The sequence below is a fragment of the Eleutherodactylus coqui genome, chromosome 11 (genome assembly GCF_035609145.1).
Source record: "Eleutherodactylus coqui strain aEleCoq1 chromosome 11, aEleCoq1.hap1, whole genome shotgun sequence".
In the NCBI taxonomy this organism is placed as follows: Eukaryota; Metazoa; Chordata; class Amphibia; order Anura; family Eleutherodactylidae; genus Eleutherodactylus; species Eleutherodactylus coqui.
Window position 1 is genome coordinate 46,474,857 of NC_089847.1, and position 17,652 is coordinate 46,492,508.

A 17,652-nucleotide genomic window follows, 5' to 3' on the forward strand; every position below is an offset into this window, starting at 1 on the left:
TTTATAGAGCGTCGACCGAAAATCGCGGCCATCTGAAACATTGGGTTCCAATGCATTTGTTCAGATGGGCAATTTTTCGATGCGTAAAAACGGACGGACAGAAAAGATAGCGAACACGGTGCGCATTCCAGCCGGGCCGCTTTGACGCATGGCCAGGAAAGATAGGTCTTGTCCTATCTTTTTTCGGGAATAAGCAGGCTCTCCCATAGACTCCTATGGGAGTCTATGAGAGCCATCAGAAAAGGGAAGGGGGAGGGAGTTTAGCAGGGGTTCACGTTGCTAAAGTCCCTCCTCCTGACCTTGCTGGAAGTTACCATAGTCTGGGGAGGGAATGGGAGGGAATTTAGCATGGCAAGCACTGCTAAAGTCCTTCCCCTTCCCCTTGCCGACAGCTTCCATAAGATTCTATGGTAGCTTCTATTGCCGCTATCAGCCGGCAAGAGGAGGTGGAGATATGGGCGAGAAATTGGGAGCTTTCTCCCGTTCATGCGATTTTCAGATGCAATGCAGTCGGCCGGCAATCCCAATGCCCGTTTGAAAGAGGCCTCAATAGAATGTTCGGCCAATGTGGTCGCTTGATTATCTGGAAGTGTAAAAGGTTGTTTCATTGTAGTCATTGATAGAAGACTTCACACAACTGAGAAGGGTGAGATGTCCCAAAAAGTTGAGCCTTGTTCTGTTCATTCATTTATTTGAAGCTAAACATTACTAGAAAGTTAAATGAAGCATTACTTCCACCATTTCTTTCCAATTTGTTGTCCTCGATGATTATTTAAGCAGTGGGATTGGCTGCGCAGAGTTATTATGCAGGTCCTATTAAATACAATTGAAACCGTAAGATCCTTTCATGGTGGGCCCAAAGTAAATTCCCATTTGCCCCTAATAAATGACTCACTCATGGTTACTCACAAATACAGCATAAAGCCAGAACCCTATAATTAGGGAGAAATTAAAAATTAAATGTATCTAATTTGTGCAGCTATTATGTACAGTTAAAGATCTGGTTAACTGCAAATGAGCCACTCGTTCCAAATCAAGTCAATATCCTCTACGCCTCTGCACTGCAAAATGCGTAAAAGATACTTGTAAATTATATTATATAGTATAAGACATTTCTATGCCAATGGATTTCTCTGTCATAAATACTCTGATTAAAATGTAAATTCAGCTACCCTATCAGGTTTCCATTAAGACAGCTCTTTAAACCTCACATTAATCAGTCGAGATATGTATAAAAAAAAAACACAGGCGCACAGCTCATCTATTCTAACTGCTTATGACAGATAACAAACCTCTATATTTACCCCAAACATGTTCTGATCTATCAATTATGCCACAGTTCACCCTTGCGCTAATTGTGCATTTTCTCCTCTAATGCATTTGTGCTGTTATCTCATAGGCTAATGAAAGCCAGGAAATCAATAAATATAAATTATACATGCAAAGGAGGACTGCTGCGAACATAAAGTTTCTAATTAATTGCACTTGATTAATTTATATCCTTTAATTATCTTGCTAAGCCACAGACAGCATAAATATCGGAACAATCTGCGTATTGCTATGTCAGTCATAAAAAAGAGCAGACGTAGTAGATCGCTGGATCCTCGCAAACTGCCGAGCCAGTATACACGAAATGGCAGAGTCATAGCGTATAATTATCCCATGGCTTTGAAGACAAGTAGTAATAATGTATCTGTGACAGAGAAAATATGGTATGCAACTGTTTGACTGAGGTTAAAACAATGATAGGCTTTTAATTGCAGGTTGCACAAAGAGAAATGTGATTGTAACTTAGATATGATCAGTAAATTAATACTGTAATATTAATATCATTATTATGTTTTCTATGGTATTATCTATCTGTTAAAACAGAGTTGAAAAGTGTATGTGCGGAGAACAAGCAGCACCCTCATTAAGAGTTCTGTATTCAAAGTAAAGTATAATATCATATGCAGGGGCGGATGGGGAACTTAAAGGGAATCTGTCACCAGGTTCGTACTGCCAGAACCATGGGCAGCACATGAACTCAGGACAGGTATGCCCAATTCGACCCATGTATGTTTTATTCTGGAAGCATTTCAGAAAAAGCATGCTTAGAAGTTTGAGCTGTTGAGTCAAAGGGGCAGGCTGCCCCAGCCTTTCGCAGCCGGCAACATTAACCCTTTCCAATCCTTTGTCTGACGTCTAAAGACATTCTGATTGAAGGCTGTACAAAGCTCCAATGTCGGAAGACGTCCAACAGGGTATTCTTACTTTATATTACTGGCTGCTCTGTTGTCGGGGGCCTCTCCAGCATTTCACATACCGCAGTACGGGTTCTAGCCAGAAGATCGCACCATTGTATAATGGCAGAAAGAGAAAGCCCCCTAGGAAACTCTGAATCCAAAACTGCATTGCAAAGGGTTAAGAGTGCCAGCTTCGCCCCCGCTTGTGTATGGGTAGAGGGCCGTAAGTCTTCATGATGTGGGCAGGGGAAGCCCAGCTCAGTCCGTCTCTGCATCAGATCTCTGTTTCAGTTGACCTCCAAGTCAAACTTCTAAGTATGTTTTTTTCTGAAACACAGAAGTATTTGAGAAGAAAATATACATGGGATGAATGGGTATATCTGTCCTGGGTTCATGTGCTGCCTGTAGTTCTAGTGGCATGAACCTGGTGTCAGGTTCACTTTAAAATGGCCTGGGAAAAAAATCTGAAAGTGGCATCATGTTGTTTGTTGTTGTTGTTAGCCATTTAGTTGTTCACGACCCTAAAAGCTCCCTCCCTCCATGTTTTTTGGTTTTGCGCTGCTTCTTTCAGTTGTGTGATATCCAGGCCAGCATCAGCTATCATGTCCTTTGGCGCTGGGTCTTCTTTTGCCACTGAGCTCTCCAAGCATTATAGATTTTTCTAGCAACTCTGCTCCCATTGCATGGCCAAAATCCGTGAGTCTGAGCCGGGCCATCTTCCCTCCAGTGATATATCGGGTCTTATACGATTCAGGACTTCTCTGTTTGTTACTCTCACTGTCCAGGGCATACGCAGGGTCTAAATTGCTAGCAGAGGGGGCCGTCACAAGTTTACCTGTTAGATCTGTACTTTGAGAAGTCATCCATTCGTTGCTTGTTTCTCTGGAAAAAAAGAGAAGAGCACAAGAGTGGAATGAGTACCCCGCTCTCCCGATAATAAAAACCACAACGAAAACTGCCCTTAACAGGAATGGGTGATGTCAATAATTAAAACACAACATTTATTGTCTTACTAAAATATTTGGTTAAGCGTACAAAATAAATTCTAATGTCAAATTTGCATGCTACACTGACATGCAACCAAAACCATGACTGTTCACATAGTATCAATATTGAACAAGTAACTACATAATAGGAGAGAAAAGAGTCACTGACCACGTCTGTAGTATGGATAAATAAGCAGGTTCACAGATTCAGAGTAAATGCAGGGCAACCCGCCGAATTATCATGGCGTCATTAATAGGTTGCTGGTCTGCATGGTGAACTACATATATCAGAATGGTCTGGCACCTTGTATCCACTATGTGTGGGAGTATACACCAAGCATCCACCCCCCTCATTATCAAGAGGCAGTGTGAGTGGTTGTCTTATCGGTGTCCTGCACAGGTGTTATTGGCTCCTCCATTTGGTAGTCAGCTACCTGCATGGTGAGAGGAGGATGCATCTATATGCACTCCTCAGTCAGTAAGTAACGGCCATTTTCTGTGATTGTTTTTAATTTTTTATTTTCCCTTCTGTGATGCACAGATTCAGAGTAGTTGTAGATCTCTGCAATGGTAAAGGTTAAGTCCCCTGGTGTAAGCACTGAGTCATGACTGATTCCTTAGGTGATGTCCTTTTTGGCAGACTGCTTTATTTTTTTGCGGGGTGGTTTGCCATTGCCTTCCCCACTCATCTCTTACCCCCCAGCTAGCTGGGTACTCATTTTACCGATCTCAGAATGATGGAAGGCTGAGTCAACCTTGAGCCGGCTACCTGAACCATGTGGGGATTGAACCCACAACCTTCAGGTAGTGAGCGAGAGCTTAGGACTGCATTTCTGCTGGCTTAACACTCTGCAGCACACGAGGCTTGTAGTCAGCACAGTTCCTCCACCTCAATTCTTTATCGCACCAAAAAAGGAAGCAGAGGGGGGTGTCAGAGATGCTCCAGCAGTCTGATATTAACACAGATGCTAGGACCACTTCTATGCTATGTATTCACACTACCTTCTGTAATAAAAGTCCACCACCACAGCCAACCTGTAGCTGCTCCCTGGGCCCCATGAATCAGCAGGAAAGCTGGGGTCTGTAGCAAGTACTCCATCTTGCATCAACCAAGGTGTGCTTACTTAACTATAGGGGCTTTTGTTTCAATTTTCATCCGTTGGATCACAACCTAAATACAAATAGATCGACATTGTAAAGAAAACATGGACTTAACATCTGTAGAGTGTTACTGAGGCTCTGTGATGCTAAGGATCAGTTCAGTTATGCCCCGACTAAGAATGCAGATTACATCTGAAACACATTGGATATTTTTTTGTGGTTCACCAACATGTGTATCTTTTAATTTGCTTCAACGAAGATATAGATTTTAATTAGCATATCTTGTGAGCTGGGTCACCAAGTGTATTTTTACATGCGGCTTTATTATCTTAGGCCTCTTTCACACAACCGTTTTATTGTGGCTATTTTACTGCGATAAACCGCCGGCCGAAAATTGCGACCATCTGAAGCATTGTATTCCAATGCATTTGTTCAGATGAGCGATTTTCCAGTGCGTTAAATTGGGCGACCGGAAAAGATAGCGCACATGGTGCGCATTCCGGTCAGCCACTTTTACGCAATGCCGGAAAATAAATGGCTTGTCCTATCTTTTGCAGGAATACGTCAACTGTTCCCATAGACTCCTATGGGAGCCTATGAGAGCCATCAGAAAAAGGAGGGGGAGGGAGTTTATCAGCGGTTTGTGGTGCTAAAGTCCCTCTCCCTCCCCTTGCCAGCAGTTCCCATAGACTGGGGATTTAGCACGACTAGCTCTACTAAGCTCCCTCCCCGTTACTTTGCCAGCAGCCAGCAAGGGGCAGAGAGGGGAAGGGAGTTTAGCACAGCTGAACTCTCTCCCCCCGGCCGACGACATTCCGGGCTGCGGCGTATATACACCGCAGCTCAGCCGTCTGAATGGGCAAGAAAGTGGCAGATGTCGGGGCTGCCTCATGTTCATGTGATTTTCAGTTGCTATGCAGGCAGCCAAAAATCTCAGCGGCCATCTGAAAGAGGCCTTAAGTCCAGATGGGATCCATGCACCAGGAATACACATAAGGACTTAAACAGATGGGCATCATTTAGTCCTGTTATGCGTACCTTAAAATTATGGCTGCATAAAGGGACAAAATGAAACCATTCATTTCAATGGTTTTGTTTCCATTATCAGGATTCTCAGGTGTTAATACTACATGTGAGAAAGATAGGGCAGAACCTATCTTCCCACATTTTTTTCAAACTTGCGTGGAATAGCGCAGTTTGGTAGGTGAAAAAAAAGAAAAATTTTACCTTGTTCATGCACAGCTACGCTTCTTAGCAGCGAGCATAGTTGCACATAAGTCAGTGTGAAGAAGCCCTGAAGATTGAGCTGGTTGGATTTACTTTGACTAAGGGCAGACTCACATGAGTGTGTGGTAAAATGCCGTATATAGAAGGGACTGCTGATAAGTCTTTGGCTTTGTCTTCTTTTTTTATTTCTATGGTAATGAATGTTACATCACATGAAAGCCTTATGTGTCTAATATATGTTTTCTAAATTTTGTATTTGTAGCTTATGGCAACAGTGATCTAGGCATGCAGGAAAACAAAATGGCGGAGTCTAAGGCGATATTCACAGCAAATGAGAGCAGAGGAGTGATAAAATTATTGTTTCTGCAAGGAAAGTCCACAAAGGATATTCATGGTGATATGTCACAGACATTGGGGGATCAATGCCCTTCATATTCTACAGTTAAGAACTGGGTTGCCAAATTTATAATGGGCCACTTCAGCACCAATGATGAGGAACTTCCTGGATGACCGAGAGTGGTTGTTGTTCCGGAGATCGTCGATGCTGTGCACAACCTCATACTGGAGAATCGGCCAATTTTAGCTAAAGAAATAGCAGACATCATGGGGATTTCTCGTGAATGTGTTTGTGTCATTATCAATGAACATTGGAACATGAAGAAGCTATCTGCAAAGTGGGTCCCCTAATGTTTGACAACAGATCAGAAAAGCATGCGAGTGAAAACTTCATGGTCCATTTGTCAGCGTTTCCGGACTGATAAGAACTTCCTGGATCGACTGGTCACTATGGATGAGACATGGATTTATTTGTATAACCCTGAAACCAAAGAGCTGTCAAAAGAGTGGAGGCACAGTGGTTCTCCACACCCAAAGAAGTTCAGGGTGCAAAAATCAGTCACTAAGGTGATGGCGTCTGTGTTCTGGGATAAGGAGGGCGTGCAGCTAGTGGACTACCTTCAAAATGGTTCCCCCATCAATGCAAGGTATTACATTGATCTTTTGGACCAATTGAAGGCAGCTGTGAAGGCCAAAAGGCGCGGCAAGCCATCCAAAGGAATCTTGTTCCTGCAAGACAACGCCTCCGCTCACACTGCACAAGCGACCATGGCAAAACTGGTGGAGCTAGGCTTCCAGCTGGTTGACCACCCACCTTATTCACCAGATCTAGCTGCCTCTGACTATCATCTGTTCCCAAACCTAAAGAAACGCCTCAAGGGTACCAAATATCACACCATTTCTGATGCCATGGCTGCTACGGATGACTGGTTTGAGGCACAACCAAAATCCTTCTTTTTGCAAGGCTTACAGAACTTGGAATACCGATGTAAGAAGTGTGTTGGCATCAGTGGAGAGTATGTGGAATAAATGTAACGTTTCATCTTCCTATCTCATTTCTTTCTGGGTAAAGCCAAAGACTTTTCAGCAGCCCCTCGTATAACGCAGCGTTTTACCCCAGTGCAGACCCGCGTATCACAGCGATTTTTACCTGCGCAGGACAGTGTATCCCACGCTATCAGTCACAGGCTTTCTGGTTTCATTTTTTTAAATTTCCTACTCTGCCGCTTAGCAATGTTGCATATTATCGCTGCACATACGCAATGTAATTGCGCATATACAGCATTTTGTAAGCACCCAGAGAGAACAGTGGGGCTATATCGCATGTAATACATGGTAAAATAGAACATGCTGCCTTCTTTTTTACTCGTTTTATAAGCAATGAAAAAACGTGAGTATAGCAGTGAAAATCAATGTATTTGAATTGCTGCAATGTACCGTGTATTATACGTGCGTACATAGCGAGCATAATATGCAATTCAATTGCACTCGTATGAACCTGGCTTAAGGGTGTTTACACTGGGCATGACCACTGCTTGAGAGCATTGCAAGAAAAAGTTCTGGTCCCAAGGGTTGAAGGGAGTCAGCGGTGCGGGGATAAATGACTCAAGATAGACCATATGCTTTCAACCAAACTTTAAAGGAGTTGTACCACAATATCAAGTTATCCCTTATCCTTTGCTGATCAATGGTGGTCTCACCGCTGAGACCCCTTATGGTCTGAAGAATGGGAGAAGACTTGATTTTCCTTCCACTGTCATCTCTCCAATCATTTAAATGGGAGTGATGTAAATAAATGAGCGGGTGCTCCGCATGGGTGTTCGACAGTCCCATTAAAAGTAAATGGAGCGCTGGTGTGTTTGCATGACCAGCGCTTTATTAAGTCTCCCCTTCACTGTGAGTGGTGCACTCTAAACACATTGAGGAAGACGGGAACACTTGACACCAATTCTTGAAATCATTGGGGATCTCAGTGGTGAGATCCCAAGCAATCAGCAAGTTATCCTTTATTCTCTGGGTGGGAGATAACTTGATATTCTGGTACAACCCCTTTGAAGAGACTCTGTCACCATCTTTTTGCACCCAACCCTGAGGGCAGCACAAGGTAGTGACAGGCACGCTGATTACAGTGATATGTCTGCTGTGTGTATGTATGAGCAGTAGTTTTTTAAGCAACTTACCTTTTATCAGTAGCAGCAAATGTATAGAAGACTACCTAAAGTAGTCCTGGATACTCATGATCTGCAGACTAGTCCTGCCCGCCCCACCCTCCAGCCAATGGTTGACTGCTGTCTGCCTATTACTGGGCATAGAGAGAGCTGCCAATCATTTGCTGGAAGGTGGGTGGGTGTTGCTATGCTGCAGCTCATGAACATGGAGGACTAGTTCTGTGTCTGGCTGCTACTAATAAGATGTAAGTTTCTCCAAAACTACTGCACAGATCCACACAGAAAACATATTAGTGTAATGAGTGTGTCTGTAACTAACTTATGGAGCTCTCAGTCAGGGCTGCAAAATGATAGTGACTGAGTCTCTAACAAATTGGGTTTTCTCAGGGAACCTCACGAATCCATCCTGCAGAGCACTGAGAATACACACAGTCCAGTGGTGGCGAGGTACGGTGCTTGAGGTTTTCCTCTCTGGGGTCACCTATATTTGGCAGCAATACCCATCTATCCAAATCTGCTGTCTTAGGGTCACATATGATTGATATTAAAAAAAAGAAACCAAAGTGGTGACTACCTTAACGAAACAAACCAACATAAATTTACCACTTACTACCTTATTCACACGAGCGTTGCAATTTTACGCCAGCCGCATTGCAATCGAAAATCACATCAAGGAAAAATAACTACGATTGGGTCCCAAAATTAATTAGCGTTTTCTTGGCCATTCACACGGGCGTATCATGTGAGAAATATGCTGCAGCGTGGAATTCCTTCATTGGCAGAAATCCTTGGAATGACTTCTAATGCTTAAATAGAGCCAGATGTCTTCGCTTCCGAGTACCGGACTCAGGTAAACTCCCTCCCCTTCCCTTTTTTTTTCCAGCTCCCATAGGAGTCTATGGGAGCCTCTAGTGATTTTCATCAAAAGATAGTCAAGACCTATCTTTTGACACAACTTCAAAAATCGGCAACTGAAAATGGTCGCCAATTTGATATTCTAAAGTTGCGATTTTTTTCATGCGCCCGAACATCGCCCATGTGAATGAATGCATGGAAATCGAATGCTTTACATGGTCGCATTTTTCTACTGACTCTTTAAAATAGCATAAAAACGCTTGTGTGAATAAGGCCTTAAGCAAAAAAAAATCTAATTAAAGTAACATTAACATATTCCGGAACACCCTCTTACAAATCCACATATTCCACAACAATCTAGTGCTTTTCAGCACCCAGTAGCATTGGGACTCACTAATATTGATTGCTGTGAAGTAGTTGGTAGGCTTATACAATTTCATCAAAATGTAACTAAGAACCTCTTGTTTAAGTTTGATATGCTGCTGAGAAGCAATAGATCAGTATACAATATGTGGATGTGCTTTTCTCTACTGTTTGGAACAAATAAAAGTAGAGCTAAAAGGAGTTATAGTGTAATTGGATTTACAGATGTGGCCTTCCTTACCTTTCCTCTTGGTTTGACATATCCTGAGATGAGTGTCATGAGATGACCTACTTTGTTATTCTGTCAGGAGATATGTATGCCATATGTTTTTATATGTGGCGACCCAGTGGTTGTGGCGTGAGTTGCAGACTGTCAAGGGTTTTTGACTATATCATGAGAATGTATTGGATTTGTATTGTAAGAAATTGAAGTCCTTAATGAAGTCCAAAGGAAAAGTAAGCCTAGACAGTTTCAAAGTTGTGATTTGTAAGATGAAATGGGGCAATATTCTAGTACACTCATTGTAAAAAAAAAATGAAGCACCTGGAAAGAGCTACTGAAACGAGTGAAACTTTATATGTGTGATTGTAACATTAATATAAGTAAGTGATTGTGATATCAGAGCAAAATGATAGTTTATTGGGGAAAACTGAAAACTGGAATGGACTCTAGTACCCTGTTGTACCGCCTCTAGCTTGGATACAAGATATAATACAGATGGGCATGGAGGCGCTAGTACCCTGTTGTACCGCCTCTAGCTTGGATACAAGATATAATACAGATGGGCATGGAGGCATACAGGTTCCGTATTGTATCCTGCGGCATATCACTCCACATTTGCTGTAACTGAGCCTCTAGATAGTGCAAACTCATTGGCTCTCGAAGTTGGCGTCCCAGATGGTCTTATACATGTTCTATTGGTGATAAATCTGGCGAACTGGCAGGCCACGGAAGTGTGACAATGTTGTAGAGGCATTTATGTGACCCCCTTGTGTGTGCGGCAGAGCATTATCATGCTGGAAAATGCCTTTTGGAAGCCGCCATGAGAGGAACACATGGCTGCAGGATGTCCTGAACATATCGCTGAGCTCTCATTGTCCCTCGTACCCCTACTAAAGGTGACCAACTGTCATATGTGATGGCCCCTCAGACGATCACCAGCAGTAGGGTCAGTATGCTGCTCCACAGAAAAGGCAGGATTTAGGCACTCACTCCTAGGTCTCCAGACAGGGACACAGCTATATTTAGTGCCCAAACTAAACCTGGATTAGTCACTTAAGCAGTCCAGTTTTGTTGTTAACAACACCACTGCAAATGAAGGCAACGGTGGATGTCAAAGGCAGTACACATAATGAGTGCTGTTGGACCAAATGTCCTTCAGCGAAGTGACTGGAAATGGTTCCGACAGACACAGGGGCCTGTAACGATGGTGCCACCTGTATAACGATGGCGGACAACAAAACAGTTGAAGCGGATCATGCTTATTGGTCTTTCGAGGGCATCCTGCACCCAGCTGCCTTGAGTGCATGTCTACACTCATCCACTGTTTCCAACACCTCCTAAAAGTCTGGTCAGAATGGCCCTGGTGGCGGGCAATTTGTTGATATGACCATTCAGCTTCTCACATTCCAATAATATGCCCCTCTCAAATTCTGTTAACTAGACAAAATCTCTTTGCATGTCTAGTAGTCAACAAGCTTGTAGCCTCTACACACAAGTAGCCTCTAAAATTCTTTTTATAGACCAAAGGGAAAACCACTTTTAGGCCTTCAGGTGGTAAGACTGTTCATCTGCAGCAAGCAGGAGTTGGCAGGCGTAGCTCGAGTGGGTGCGCTAACTCTAACCTTGTCGCAATGGTTGCGACTCTGCCTAAAAAGGTGGCATGTGCAGTAGGTGGGATTGCAAAAGGACTCTTGGCGAGTGCAAATGGTGATTAGTGTAAGTTTGGTATGATGCCAATGCCTTTGAATGAAGGTGTAGTGGTGACGAAATAAAGAGGCAAATTCAAAGAACTTTAGTAAAACCGAAGACACATAGTTTACTTAACTTTCGGACTGAGTACAAGGCTCACAGTTTCAATTAGCAGGCAGTAAATTCTTCAACAACTTCCCAAACATTTGCAATGATGTACATTTACTCCTGGATTCTCTCCTGACGAATGAGGTTACCAGACTGAGTTGAGTGGGCGCTGTATTTGGAGGTTATATGTGGTGGAATGGAGAGAACAGTGCAGGCTCTACTGTGGACACACTTATTTCTGACTGTGCAGGGACAAGTTAAATCCCTGTTGTGATGTCTGCTGTCTTTCCAGCCTCCACAGAGTCTGCTCTGGCTCAGATTCCTTCTGGCCTAGGGTTGAAGAAGACTCCTCTCTGTCCTCCTGCACTCCCCTCCTGTTGACACCATGACTAGCCTTCCTCCATGGCTGGGCTCACAGCCCTCCTCTTTGGTTGACCTCCAGGACTAGACTTTCCCAGCCTCAGACTCCTCTGCAGCAACTCCCCTAACTCCACCCACACCCTGTCTTTTATACTCTCCCCACTAACCAATCCTGAGCAAAGGGAAATCTCTCTACACAATCCCAGTGCTAGCTAGGGGTGATTGACAAGTGACAGAGCAGGTTAGGGTGAATTCTTATTAGTCATGCAGAGTTAGTTAGTAAAGACAGCAGACATTAACTACTTAATGACCATTTAGGGCCAGTACACATAAACAAACATTAATACACAGACATACATATACAGATACACATACATTTACACACTCCACGTGAGGTAACTATAAAAGTGTTGTGGGACTCCAACTCTGGGGTACTACATATCTAGTCATTCACAACTGTAATCAATTGCATATCTGCCTGAGATGTAACTGCATGCCAAGTCTTGCAACAGAATGACAACTCCTTCTAGGTGCTTGATTTTTTTAATACAAAGAGTGTATACTTCTCCCTATATATCCTCTGTACTGGTGGTCTGTCAAGGGCATCCTGAGCCTGGTCACCTTGTTTGTGTGCCCCCCACACACACAGTAGTAGAGGGGATTGTTCCCTGGGTCATTATCTCCTTTAAGTATTGGGCCAGAGTTGCTGTTAGCATGTCACTAACATAATAATATACTGTATAGTAACATAGTATGTAAGGTCGAAAAAAACATATATCCATCCAGTTCAGGCTATTACCCCCCTCCACCCTCAATGTTGATCCAGAGGAAAAACAATTCTTACTCACTCCAATCTGGCAACCGGCAAAATCCATGGACCAACAATCCTTCTAAAGTCATAAGTGATCATAACATATAATATGGTATTGATCAAGAGAAGCATCCAGGTCTCTCTTGTACTCTTTTAGTGAGTTCACCATCACGACATCCTCAGGCAGAGAGTTCGATAGTCTCACTGCTCTTACAGTAAAGAACTAGGTTGTGTAGAAGCCCTTTCTCTAGACGTAGAGTATGCCTCCTTGTTACAGTCACAGTCCTGGGTATAAGTAGGTGATGGGAGAGATCTTTGTATTGTCCCCTGATATATTTATACACAGTTATTAGGTCGCCCCTCAGATCTAATGTGTGGTCTGACCAGTGACTTGTAAAGAGGAACAACAATGTTCTCGTCATGTGCCCATGTACCTCTTTTGATGCACCTCATGATCCTATTTGCCTTGGCAGCAACTACCTGACGCTGTTTGCTTCAGTTAAGTTTTCCATGTCAGTATTACCCAACGGTTTACCATTTAGTGTGTAATGGTGACGTGTATTTACCCTGCCTGCCATGTGCATGGCCATACATTTATCAGTGTTAAACCTCATTTGCCACTTTTTTGCCCAAGCCCCCAACTTATTCAGATCCTCTTGCAACCGCATTCTGTCCTCTCTTTTGTTCACTTCTTTGCATAGGTTTGTATCATCTGCAAATATTGTTTTTTTACTGCACAATACTTCTACCAGGTCATTAATAAATATATTAAAAAGAACAGGGCCCAAAACCAACCCCCGTGGTACTCCATTATTAACGTTGACCCAATCAGAGTATACACAATTAATAATCACCCTCTGCTTTCTATCATTGAGCCAGCTACTTACCCACTTATACACATTCTCGCCCAGACCAAGCATTCTCATTTTATATACCAACTTTTTATGCGGCACAGTATCAAAAGTTTAGATACACAAGATCCAATGACACTCCTCTGTCCAGTCTGAAACGTACATCCTCATAGAAGCTGATCGGATTGGTTGGACAGGAGTGTTCTCTCATAAACCCATTCCGCTATTTTTCTTGAAGTACTCCAGCATGGCATCTCTTAGAAACTCCTCAAACATTTTACCCACAATAGAAGTAAGAGTTACTGGCCTGTAGTTTTCAGGTTCATTTTTTGACCTCTTTTTGAATATCAGCACCACATTGGATATATAATTTTTTTATATAATTATTTTTTTTCTTATAGGTTTTTAAGGTTTTTTTCACTGCCTTCTTGTTTTCATAGTTTAAACCCTATCTTTTTTGCTGTTTATTGCCCCTTTTACATCATTATTGAGCCACGTTGGTTTTCTCCTATTCCTAACCATTTTATTTCTTTGAAGTATGAATCTCTCAAGTAAGTATTTAGGATGTTTTTAAACCTTTCCCATTTATTGTCTGTATTCTTATTTGTGAGGACATTGTTCCAGTCAATATGGTTTAGGGCATCTTTGAGCGGGTCAAATTTTGCCTTTCTAAAGTTTAATGTTTTTGTAGCTCCCCTATAGACCTCTCTCTTGAAAGACAAGTTGAAATGTATAATGTTCCGATCACTATTTCCGAGGTACCCCCCTAACTTCACCCCTGGTATTCTGTCAGATCTGTTGGTTAACATTAAGTCCAAAATGGCCACCTCTCTAGTTCAGTTCTGTACAGGTTGGGTAAGGTAATTATCTTTAGTAATTGACAGAAACGTGTTACCATTATGAGGTCCGCAGGTTTCGACTTCCCAGTTTATATCCGTATAGTTAAAGTCTCCCATAATAATTACCTCATTGTGATTTGCCATTTCATCTATTTGTTTCGGTAACAGATTTTCAGTATCCTCTGTTATATTTGGTGGTCTATAGAAAACTCCTATGAGGATTTTATTGTTTTTCCCTTCATGTATTTCTACCCAAACAGACTCCACATGTTCATCTCCCTCACATGGGTCAGTAGCGGTGTCTTGTCTCCTGTTTTCTGGCTTGAGTTCCTCATTCCCAATCATTGCTAAGACTTGTTATAAAGTCACTTTGATTTGAAGGAATGCTGCCATCGAGTAGATGGCGCTGGAAAGGTATTTTTCCGTCTTTCTTATTTGCACAAATCTCCCTCACATATAACCTCCCATAGTATTGGCTTTAAACAGGATTTTACATAAAGACAAACCCCTCCTACTTTCCAATTTTTGACCATGACTTTAGGGCTCATGTCCACGGGCAAAATAAGAATTAAAATCCGCAGCGGATTTTAACTCTTCTTCTGCACGCGGATCCGCATCCCATAGGGATTCATTGACCACCCGCGGGTAGATAAATACCCGCGGATGGTCAATAAAAGTGATTTTAAAAAAAATGGAGCATGGAAAAATCTGGACCATGCTCCATTTTCATGCGAGTCTCCCGCGGGGACGGCTCCCGCGGGCTTCTATTGAAGCCTATGGAAGCCGTCCGGATCCGCGGGAGACAAAAATCATATTTTACTCACACGCTCCGGTTCTTCTCTTCGGCGCGGCGCCATCTTCTCTCAGTCGCGGCCGGATCATTTTGCTTCGGCCCGGCGCATGCGCGGGGCACGTCACCGACGTCATCATGCACATCCGCCGAGCCGAAGAAAGAAGATCCGGCCGCGACGAGAGAAGATGACGCCGCAGCGAAGAGAAGAAACGGAGCGGATGGGAGGTGAGTTTATTCTTATTTATTGTTATTTTCAGCGCTCATGTCCGCGGGGCAGGAGGGACCCGCTGCAGATTCTACATGGAGAATCTGCAGCGGATCTGATTTTCCCCGTGGACATGAGGCCTTAGCCCTGTAAGTTCACCACCCAGTCACAGCTTTCATCCAACCTGGTCTCCTTTATTCCCACTATGTTGTAGTTTTTCTCCACTTATTACTTGCAGTTCATCTACTTTATTGGTAAGACTTCTAGCATTAGTCACCATACATTTTAGAAGGTTTTAGTTGTTTTTTATTTTAAGTGTATCACTATTAACTATTCTGCAAGTTCTAACCATACTAACCCCTCTTGCCGACTTATGTGGAAGAATTCAAACATAATGGCCTGGCTACATTATTGTCTGTACTCCTCAGACTTTTTAGATTTAGTTCAATCATAAATTGATCATAGAAATATATAACTATAGACACTTTTGAAAAGTGTTTAGCTAGGTGCAAGCAACTATTCTTTTTGTTGCAAATCATTTTAAATTTGTATAAAGGGATTTGTGTAATAATTTTGATGCAAATAATGCTGAAAATCTGGCACCACAGAATTAATCAATTTGCCCCATTGTGGTTTAGTGCATTTTCCCTACTTTTGCTGTGTTTTTTTTTTTGGGGGGTGGGGGTACTTTTTTAAAAAAAAATCTTAGCATGCTTTGTGTCTGGTGGTTTTTCAGGCAGTTTTCCATAAGATTTGCTATAAGAAAAAAATGCCATAGAAAAAACGTATGACTACAAAAGCCATCCAAAAAAGCACCAGTAAAAAAAAAACACAGGCATACTTAAAAAAATCATATGTCATTTTTTTCTGCAATTTTTTTAGAATTGAAAGCAGCTAAAGAAAGGCCATCTGAAGGAAACCTAAACTGCATATCATGTACATATATGACAAAGCAGCAACTCTATTCCGTTCTGTGAAATCATAGAGGAAAAAGCAACATGCAGAATGAGCTCCACCGCACGTCGTACAGAATATTGTAAAGCCTCTAACTATAATCATTAAAAACTGTTTATGTAACTCTAATAAACTGAAACACGACAGGGGCACATTTTTACAGCACGCTTCATAATAAAAGCTTTCACGCTGTATGAAATCACTACTCTGAGAGAATTATTGAAATTCTCACAATCACATTTATGTCGCTAGTAACCATCCTCGTTTCCCTAAACAGATGAATAGTATTTAATTTCTTTATCAGACTCTGTCTAACAAACCATCTGTCCCCAACTGAAATACAATCCCAAGCCCTAGCAAGATTGCTCATTGTTTCTTTTCTGGGGCATATTACTGAATATCTATATCAGCAACTTTCATAAATGTAATAAGAAACTGTATCTTTCTGGCCGCAGAATTTCAGACACAGACCATCTGTTGCAGCAACAACGCTAAGAATTGAAATTTGCCCCTTATGCTTCAATTTACAAGATTAGCTGTCATTTATGAGCCATTAAAATAAATAGTAAAAAGCCAGCATTAACATATGCTAAATGTGAATTTGAAAGTTAACATGAGTGGATTTAAAGGGAAACTCCACTGTGGTTGATTTGGACAAGCTGGCACATCTATCTATCTATCTATCTATCTATCTATCTATCTATCTATCTATCTATCTATCTATCAATCTTTCCCATATCTATCTGACATCTATCTATCTATCTATCTCATATCTATCTATCTATCTATCTATCTATCTATCTATCTATCTATCTATCTATCTATCTATCTATCTATCTATATCTATCTATCTATCTATCTATCTATCTATCTATCTAATATCTATCTATCTATCTATCTCATATCTATCTATCTATTTGTCTGTACCAGATGTAAAACGATGAAGATTTGAGATGAGCGAGCATGCTCGGCTAAGGAAATTATTCGAGCGAGTATCGGCATTTTCGAGGAACTGCCTACTCATCCGAAAAGATTCGGGGGGTGACGGGGAAGAGCGGGGGGGAAATGGGGGGGGGGGGGAATCTCTCTCCACTGCGCTCCTCCCTGCAACCCACCGTTCCCCCTTGCCGCCCCCCCGAATCTTTTCGGACAAGTAGGCAGTTACTAGAAAATGCCAATGCTCGCTCAAGTAATTTCCTTAACCAAGCATGCTCGCTCATCTCTAATGAAGATACTATAATAATTATAAACACTTAAAGTGCACCTGAGTTTTCAACAAGTAGTGTCCTTACCCTCCCATTTGAGCTGTCTGCACCGTTTCATGTTTTTAAGTTCTGATTTTCAAGAGGTCTTCCTCATTTTTTTTTTGCTGCTCTGCTGTTTACAATCCATTTTTAGGCATGAGGCATGTTGCAAGTCTACCATTCTGCCAGTAGTTCACTGTTCTATATTTCCTTTCCCACACTTCCCATGCTGCACTATGCTGTCTTTGGTCCAATCAGCAGAGAGGCAGTATCTGAATGTCCGTCCCTCTGCTGTCCCAGAACAATTGTAGGAG

General features: G+C 42.2%; 1 long non-coding RNA gene across 1 annotated transcript in view; it reads right to left on the bottom strand.

Annotated features, from left to right (window-relative positions):
• Positions 1–1,723: 1,723 nt before the first annotated feature.
• LOC136582324 (uncharacterized) overlaps positions 1,724–17,652 on the bottom strand; it is a 50,773-nt gene continuing 34,844 nt past the window's right edge. The window contains exon 2 of the long non-coding RNA XR_010787172.1: positions 1,724–3,107. This is a non-coding gene — a long non-coding RNA (uncharacterized lncRNA). The remainder of the gene's footprint in view (positions 3,108–17,652) is intronic.